The 9561-nt window shown below is 37.8% G+C and overlaps 1 pseudogene; it reads left to right on the forward strand.

Annotated features, from left to right (window-relative positions):
* The first annotated feature begins 1834 nt into the window (after nt 1–1834).
* LOC101572765 overlaps nt 1835–9561 on the forward strand; it is a 177881-nt pseudogene continuing 170154 nt past the window's right edge.

Genomic DNA, 9561 nt, shown 5'->3' on the forward strand with positions numbered 1-9561 from the left:
GGTGAAACTTGGGAGAAAATATATTAAGAGAAAAAAGCCACTTCCAGAATGTCAAAAAGTACACACACACACACACACACACACACACACACACACGTCATACCATCATAAATCTCATTATTCTGGATTGCTAATTTTAACCAATTTAAAGCCCATATGGATCTTCAGAATTTGAAAGAAAACTCCGAATTATGAATGGACTGAGAAGGGTTTTATCAGCTCCTTGATTGGCCCCTTTAGCATCTCAGCAGACTTCAGCACCCTGTTATCTCCTTAGACCTCCCCAATACATCACCACCCCAGATCTTTCCCTGTGCCAGAAGCTGTCACTTCATATGGTGGCTTCCTTCTGTTGCATTTCCACACAGCCCATCTCTTCTACCCAAATATTCTGGTTTGCAGCTTGTATCAGGTTTCATCTCTCTCAGAAAGCTTTTCCTCAGATTCCCTAGTTTGGACCACTTTCCGTCTGGATCCGATGCTTCTCACAGAAGCCTTGCTGGAATCCTTGCTGACTTCCAAAGTAATAGTGCCAGGCTCACTGAAACCAACTGCAGACACCCTCATCTGTGCTGCGGGGCGGCCCCACTCACCCAGAACTGCCACTCCCTTGACGTCAGCATGCTTGGCTTTACTCATGTTATTAACCCTAGTGTGAGGCTTTCAATTTAGTGCATAAATATCCAATGAGTGAAGTGAAAAAAGGAAGAAAAGAGAATAAAGCAAGTAGCAGAAAGGAAAGGAAGTGGTAAAGGAAAGAGACTGGTCCTTGGGAGAGCTAGAGAGTGGAGTGATACAGACCCTACATTCACACTAATCTAGCACAGGCATGTAGTAATATTATGTCACGAGCACTGTGCATATTAATCTAACACAGGCATGTAGAAATATTTTTCCACAGACTCTGTGTGGATATTAATCTAGCACAGGCTTGTAGAAATACTGTCTCATGGACCCTGCATGCAAATTAAACTTGCTCAGACCTCAGTAAAAAATAACCTGAGAGAGTTCAGATGCACCATACATATTTAAGATATGAGCAAAACAAATCTTTCAGGTGGATAACTATTTTATTTAGCAAGCAAATGTAGTGATCATGTAGCTTTATCATGTAACAATATGGTAAATATTACTTCAAGTTTCTTGTGTGCAATTATACAAATCAACTCAATTTATACAGCCATACAAGGGAGCCATACTATGACTATACCCCGCTTACAGAGAGCAAATCAGAGGCAAGCTGAGAGAATGGAACAAGCCCAAAATCACAGCACAGGACAAAGATTTGCACTCTGGCTGCCTGACTCCCCGCCCTTGCAATGAGACCCTTTGAGATACTCAGCAGGTCACTGTATGTACAAGCTAACTCGGGAAGAGAAGACTGCTGGCCCCAAGGAGCCAGAACGCCTTGAAGACAGGATGCTGCAGAGATGGGCCTGGTGGGGAGGACTTTCCAGGGGACCATCAGAGAAAAGTTATTCAGCCAAACTGTCATTATTCCTTGCTTGTCTGCCTTGCTACCTACAGCAAACATCTGAGCTCAGTAGAACTTTCCTGTCTTTGTTGTTCTACGTAAGTCTGGAGGTTTGAGTCAGGTTAAGGCTTCACTCCTTTCTGGTTGAGGACCCCAGCCCCAGCACAGGGGTCCTCTCTGTCTCTCGCAGCTTCATGAGCCTTGCTTGGGCTCACCGTCCTGAACCCCTCACCATAGCTGTCATCACTAAGCAGCACTATCCACATTGCTTTATTTTAAATATGTTACTATTGAATCACTTTCATTGTGGAATTTAGTAATGCTTTGTGGAAGGAATAAAGCCATTGCTCACGTCCACTCATGGGCATATACATGATCATGCACCCGCCAAGGACTGGAGTACCAGTGTATGCATTTCTTATTCCCAGGGAAGTAAAGGGAGGGGCGGCCAAGAAACATGATGAGGTCTTCGGCTGGAAACAGGAGCTAACCGCCTCTCACATCAGGTATCAAAGTGCACATTATTATTTACAACTCTTGTCTCCTCCATCGTCCTTGGTTATAAGCCAAAGAAAGCACGAGGTACTATTAGTCTCAGGATGCTAGCAAGTACAAACGCCATTTGCAAACAGGACTTCAGCTTCTAAGATTTTAAATAATTTTTAGTTTAATTCAGTTCTCTTTCTGTGCTGGTATGGACAATCAAGAGGTATTATTAAAAAAAAAAAGCATTTGAGGGGCTGGAGAGATGGCTCAGTGGTTTAAAGCACCTACTTGGAACAAGCTTGGCAAAGCACAGGGACCGCGGTTCAATCCCCCAGCACCACATGCCAGCCAGCCCCGCCCCCAGGTGGGCTGAGCTGGCCACACACACACACACACACACACACTAAAGGAATAAATAAATAAATAAATAAATTAAAAAAAGCATTTGAACAATATTTTTGCACTCTTAATCCTAGAAGAATCATTGAGGTTCTGCACACTCCCCTTTAATGGCTGATTCGAGGATACCCCATTTTTATAGCAAGTTACTAAAATCTGTGTTAAATTAATAAGTTGCTTTTAAATTACCTTTCGTGGTTAACAGAGATACTATATTCCTCAAAGTCTTGCTGATGGACTATAAATATTGAAAAGTAAATAGCACTTTCTATAACTTCCTAGTGTTGCCTCACAGTCACAATACACTACCAATTTCATTCATAAAAGTTTTTAGCAGCTATATAAATGGAATAACAATTTTCTGAGAAAGCACTGAGAATTGAAAATTAATTTAAAAAATAAGCACACACTTAGATAAACATTAAACAACAATTGACAGCAAAGTTGATTTTAACTTTAAGAAGTCTATCATATGGTAAGCATTAAGAAATTTTATTTTTCTTCTTGTCATTTCTTTTTTCCTGTTTTCTGTATTACCCTTTGGTTCTCTAGAGATTTGAGCTTCTTTCCCCTCTCAGGTACTGAGGCAAGGATACTGTGGAGACCCATAAAAATATTTCCTGCATCCTACGGGGCTTCTGTCTTTCTCTTTTAGAGGACAATATTGCTTAGAGGTTGGAGTTAGCAGCTACTTTACTGAATGGGCAGTTCTTGGTGTTCAGCTGGGAACCTGAATCTTCAAGGGTCCATGCTTTAGAAGCACAGTGTAGCTGCCACTAGGTAGTGTGGCAGACAACTATCTAAGAGCCAAAGTCTAGACAGTGCTTGTTAAGGGAGACTGAAGAAGTACCAGGCCTAGCAGCTGTATACACACACACACACACACACACACACACACACACACACACACACACAGAGTCTGTATTAAATTTGTCAGTAATTTTTTGCACATGGGAAGATTGAGAAATAGACTTTAAACTGTAAGGTAAAATCGGGCCAGATTTTAGCAAAACCAACATCCCTCCAGCTTGAGTGACCACAGGTATACTTATTCAGTGCAACAAAGGACAAGGACAGGTGACAGAATTCCTACTCCAGGGCATGTCCCATGATGAGTCATATTAAATTACCTACTCAGCAATCACCTGTGAATGTCAATATACAACAGGTAAATTGTCTTTATGGATGGAATTATGTTGCCAAAATTTATATTTTGAAGACTTAACATCAGAAAAGAATGTGATAGATTCTTTTAACAGGCAATTAAGTTGGGCTGGGGAGATAGCTCAGTAGAATAAGCACCTGGCTCAAGGTTCTAGGTTTACTCCCTGGTACTGGGAAAAAAAAGAAGGCAACTAAATTAAAATGAAGTAGTTGCTTGTGCCTTAATTCAACAGAATTGATGAGTCTGTGAGAAAGCATTAGGATATAGCAAGGCTAGGCCCACAAGGAAGACCCTGTGAAGACAGAGAGAAGGTGAGTATCTACAACCCAAGGACAACAGACTTTGTGAAAACCATTCCCCTCATTACCCTGACCCCAGACTTCTAACTTCCAGACCTGTTTATTGTGTAAGCCATTCTGTCTGTAGTCTTCTTCTTCTTCTTCTTCTTCTTCTTCTTCTTCTTCTTCTTCTTCTTCTTCTTCTTTTTGAACTTCCACTAAACTGTAATATGCCTTAAGTCAGCCATGATTGAAACTGCTTTTGACAGGGAGGAGAAGAGTATTACTTTTTTATCAAAGTCAATATTATATATATTGTATATAAATAGACATATATGATATATAGAGAAGTGTATACATATCTAATATCTTCAAAGTATAACATTGAATTAATATTTTCAAGTTACACTCACTGGTTAGAATAAACCCAGAAAGTGCACAAATTTCAGTGATATTTTAGAGAAAGCATAGTAACTTCATGTTTCATAAGATTTTGTACTTTTTTTGGTAGGACAGTTTCAATAATTAACACATTGCATACATTCTTGCTAGTAGTTAATTGTTGTATCAGACATGATATGGTATTTACAAACACTATTAGAACAAATCCCTCTATTCATTAAGATAATGCAACTATATATCTATTTTTACCATTTTTGAATACACAGATACAAAATGGATATTCATTTGTATCCCCTTTTTATGTTTAGTTCCGTTATTTGAATATTAAAGGTGTGCTAACTCAGCAAAATATTCTAAAAGAGTCCAGTAGTCCATAATAGTATTGGGTCTTCTGCTTCCCTGGCAGTGTCAGAAATTGTTGACCTGAGTCCCCTACAGCTCAACATAACAGCATGACTTTACTTATTATACTTTGTTTTATACTCTTCTGCTGGATGATTAAGACCAAGATAAAGCAAGACCTATGCAACAAGAGTTGTAGCATTTGGGTCAGATAAGGTCAGTGAAATCCCCTCAGGATTTATCCTGAGATCCTGTACCTCAGATTGTAGAACCTTTGTCAGAGTCAGCCATGTGGATGAGTCACGGCCATTGCTTGGCCAATGTGCTCTCTGTGAAAGCCTGAGAGAGTGTTTTCTCTCCATGTGACTCTCCTTAGGCACACTGTACATCATCGATCACTTTCCTCTTTGGCCCCATAATCTCCTTGATCAGAAAATTTGGGACACTATGGAATTATGTGAGGTTACAGTACAAGTTCTCATATGTCCTGAGTCTTAATTGACCTAGGAAGGCTAGGGACAAAATGTTTGCTTTCCTTGAGACCCTCCTTTTTCTCTAATTTTGTTCTGCAAACTTAGGTTGTTAACACTCCAGAAGAGAAGCTTATTGTTATTACCATACAACCTAGGTTGTTAAGCTTAACCTCACTATCTGTCTGAATAAGAAACATCTTAGACATAACATGGAACAGGTATTTTTCATCAAGTATTGATATGTTGAATTTTAAGTCCCTACAAAATATGATGAAAAAACATTTAAAAATTAGAACATATTTTAAAAATAGGCATAAAGAATCATACAATTCTTATGTTTACACATAAGTCTAAAAATCTAACCATATACAACCTCGAAGCAGGACAGTCCCACAACATCCCTTTTCCTGTCTCCTGCCTTCATTCACCATCCCCTTCTTTTTGAACAACCATCTACCTGAGAGATAACACAACAGCAGCTGGCATATTATAACAAGCAGCCCATATTCAGAATACCAGAATGACAGGCACTCCAAGTATGAACCTACTATTACAAATTGCCATTTTCAGTGCAGTTGCTCAGTTCACAGGTGTCAGTATATATAGTTAGTCAGGTTGAGAATCCTTCCAATTAACTGCTAGATTCAAAAATCTTCTGGAGATTCTCAGGATCATTGCCTTGCCCATCTTCTACATATAACTGTATGTCTTCTCACTGTCATGTTTTCTAGCTCTTCCTCTTTCCCTCTCTTAATTGGTTAGCCCTCAAGTTCTTGCTTTCCTTTTACTTGTATTATACATTTCTATTTGTATTTCTTCCTTTGGGTTCTTATACTAGAGAAACTATATGATATTTACACATGTGTGTCTGGTTTATTTCACTTACGAGTATATCTTCAAGTGGAATCCACTTCAATATAAAGTCTTCCAGTTTATCATTCTTAACAGCTGAATAATACTCCATTGTATAAAAATACCACATCTTTTTCATCCATTCCTCAGGTGACGGGCATCTTGGTTGTTTCCAAGATTTGGCTATCACAAATTGTACTGCTATAAACATAGGCACACATATATCCCTATGATATGATGTTTTCAGATTCTCTGGGAAAATTCCCAGTAGAGGAATAGCCAGTTTAAATGGGATTTCCAGTCCAACTTTTCTAAGGAGTCTCCACACTGATTTCCATAACAGTTGCACCAGTCTACCTTCCCACCAACAGTGAAGAAGGGTTCCTTTTTCCCCACAGCCTCTCCAACATTGGTTGTTGGGTGATTTCTTTATGATAGCCATTCCTTCTGGGGTGAGATGATATCTCAATGTTGCTTTAATTTGCATTTCACAGATGGCTGGTGATGTGGAGCATTTTTTCATATATTTATTTGCTTCTTTAATTTTATCCTCAGAAGTGTGTGTTCATCTCAGATCTCATTTCTGGACTGAGTCTTTAAATTTTGGTGCCCTAGACTTTTTAGTTCTTTATAAATTCTAGAGAGCATACTTTTGTCTGAGTACTTATATGTAATTATTTTTTCCCAATTTGTGGGTTGTCTTTTCACTTTGTTGTAATTTCTTTTGATGTGAACAAACTTCTCAGTAAGAACAGGTCCCAGTTGTTAATACATTCAACTGTTTCCTGTGTGATCTGATTTTTTCGTGAACTCTTTTCCTTCCCCTGTATCTTCAAGAGTTCCTCCTACTTTCTCTTCCAGGAGATTTAGTGTCTCTGCTTTAAAGTTTAAATCTTTAATCCATTTTGACTTTACCTTAGTACATGGTGATAGACCTGGGTCAAGTTTCAGTTTTCGGCATGCAGAGAGCCAGTTTTTCAGGCACCATTTATCAAAGAGGCTATCTTTCTTCCAGTGAGTATGTTTGGCCCCTTTGTCAAATATAATGTGGCTGAGTGTGTTCATAGGGGCTTCAGCATCTTTTTATCTATTCTATTGGTCCTCAGGTCTATTTTGTTGCAAATACCATGCTGATTTTATCACAGTAGCCTTATAGTATAATTTCAAGTCAGGAATTGTAATGCCTCCTGCCTTGTTTTTATTACCCAGGATTGCCTTTGCTATTCTAGGTCTTTTCTGGTTCCAAACAAATTTTAGGAATGATTTGTCTAGCTCTGTGAGGTATGTTGGTGGTAGTTTGACAGGGATTTCATTAAATCTATACAGCAATTTTGGGAGTATGGCCATGTTCACAATGTTGGTTTTTCCTATCCAGGAGCATGGAATATCTTTCCTTTTTCTGAAATCCTTAACGATCTCTTTTTTAAGAATACTGTAATTTTCCTTGAAAAGATCTTTGACTTCTTTAGCTAGATTAATTCCAAAGTATTTCATTTTCCTCAGTGCTATTGTAAAAGCTATTGTTTCTATAATTTCCTTCTCAGTGTGTTTGTTATCTGTGTAGAGGAATTCTATTGACTTTTGGGTATTGACTTTATAACCTGCTATGCTACTGAATTTCTGAATTAATTCTAGTACTTCTTGGTAGATTTTTTTGGGTCTTCCAAGTAAAGTATCATGTTATCTGCAAATAAAGATAATTTAACTTCTTCTTTGCCTGTTCTTATTCCTTTTATTTCTTTCTTCTCTCTAATGGCTATAGCTAATGATTCCAGAACTATATTAAATAGGAGTGGTGATAGAGGGCATCCTTGTCTTGTACCAGATCAAAAAATAAATGATTTCAGTTTTTCCCCATTTAAAATTATGTTAGCTGTAGGGTTCTCATAAATGGGGCTTTTGCCAGATTGAAGTAGAGGCCTTCTATTCCAATTTTCTGTAGGACTTTAAACATGAATGATTGATGGACTTTGTCAGAAGCCTTTTCTTCATCAATGGAGATGATCGTGTGGTTTTTAGTTTTTGCTCTATTGATATAGTGTATTACATTCTTTGGTTTTTTGAATATCGAACCATCCTTGCATCCCTGGGATGAATCCTAACTGATCATGGTGTATGATCTTCTTGATGATTTGCTGTATTCTATTTGCTAGGATTTTTTTTTGAGGATTTTGACATCTATGTTCATGAGGGAGATTGGCCTGTTGTTCTCGTTCTTAGTTGCATCTTTCCCTGGCTTTGTTATCAGTATAATAATTGCCTCCAGGATTGATTTTGGGAGGATTTCTTCCTTTTCAATTTTATGGAAGAGTTTGAGGAGTATAGGGACTACATCTTCTGTAAATGTCTTGTAGAATTCAGCTGTGAATCCATCCAGACCTGGACTTTTCTTTGTTGGTAGGTTTTTTATTAGATCTCGTATTTCATTTGCTGTTATTGGGTTATGGAGAGTGGTTATATCTTGTCGATTCAGTTGTGGTAATTTGTATCTTTCTAGGATTCTTTCCAGTGTGTCTTCTACTTTGTGAGAGTAAAGATTCTCGAAGTAACTATTGATAGTCTTCTGAATGTTCACTGTGTCTGTGGTCATTACACCCTTCTCATACCTTATTGCTTGTGCTTGAATTTTTTCTGTCCTCTTTTTGATGAGGTTAGCTAGGGGCTTATCAGTTTTATTTAATCTTTCAAAGAACCAGCTTTTTGCTTTGTTAATTCTTTGAATTGTTTTCTTCATCTCAATTGAATTAATTTCTGCTCTAATCTTTATGAATTCTTCCCATCTATGGGCTCTGGGTTTGGTTTGCTCTTCGTTTTCTAGTTATTGAAGGTATAGCATTAGGGTATTTATTTGTTCCCCTTCTGTTCTCCTAATGTGTGAGTTCACATCTATGAATTTCCCTCTGAGAACTGCTTTCTTCGTATCCCATGTATTCCCATAAGTTGTGCTTGAATTTTCATTGAATTGTAGATATTCTTGAATTTCTTGTTTAGCTTCATCTGTGACCCATTGGTTGCTGAGTAGGGTGTCATTTAATTTCCATGTATTTAGGGAATTTTTTAGTTTCTTTTGTCATTTATGTCCAGCTTCATTGTGCCGTGGTCAGATAATATGCATGGGATAATTTGTTTTCTTGCATATACTTAAGCATGACCTATGAACCAGTATGTGGTCGATTTTAGAAAATGACTCATATGCAGCTGAGAAAAATGTGTATTCAGCTGTGTTTGGATGGAACACTCTGTATATGTCCACTAAGTCCATTTATTTCAAGCTCTGGTTCAGTTCTGTTATTTCTTTGCTAATTTTTTATCTGGTTGACCCATCTTTTGAGAATAAAGGTAGTGTTAAGGTCTCCTGTTAAGATTGTGGTGTTGTATATTAGATTTTTCATGTCTATTAAGATTTGCTTTATAGTTGGGTGCTCTCATTTTTGGTACATACATATATATGAGTGTCACCTCTTCCTTTTGATTTTTTCCCCTAACCATATATGATGGCCTACTTTATTTTGCTTGATAATTGTTGGTTTGAAGTTGAGACTGTCTGAGAATAGGATTGCCACCCTTGCTTTTCTCTGAGGTGCTAGGGCATGTAATATTTTGTTTCATCCTTTGACTTTCAGCCTATGAATGTCTTTATGAGTTAAATGTGTTTCTTGTATACAGCATATTGTTGGATTTTGTTTCTAA

The sequence above is a fragment of the Octodon degus genome, unplaced genomic scaffold, assembly GCF_000260255.1.
Source record: "Octodon degus isolate 3935 unplaced genomic scaffold, OctDeg1.0 scaffold00205, whole genome shotgun sequence".
Classification (NCBI taxonomy): domain Eukaryota; kingdom Metazoa; phylum Chordata; class Mammalia; order Rodentia; family Octodontidae; genus Octodon; species Octodon degus.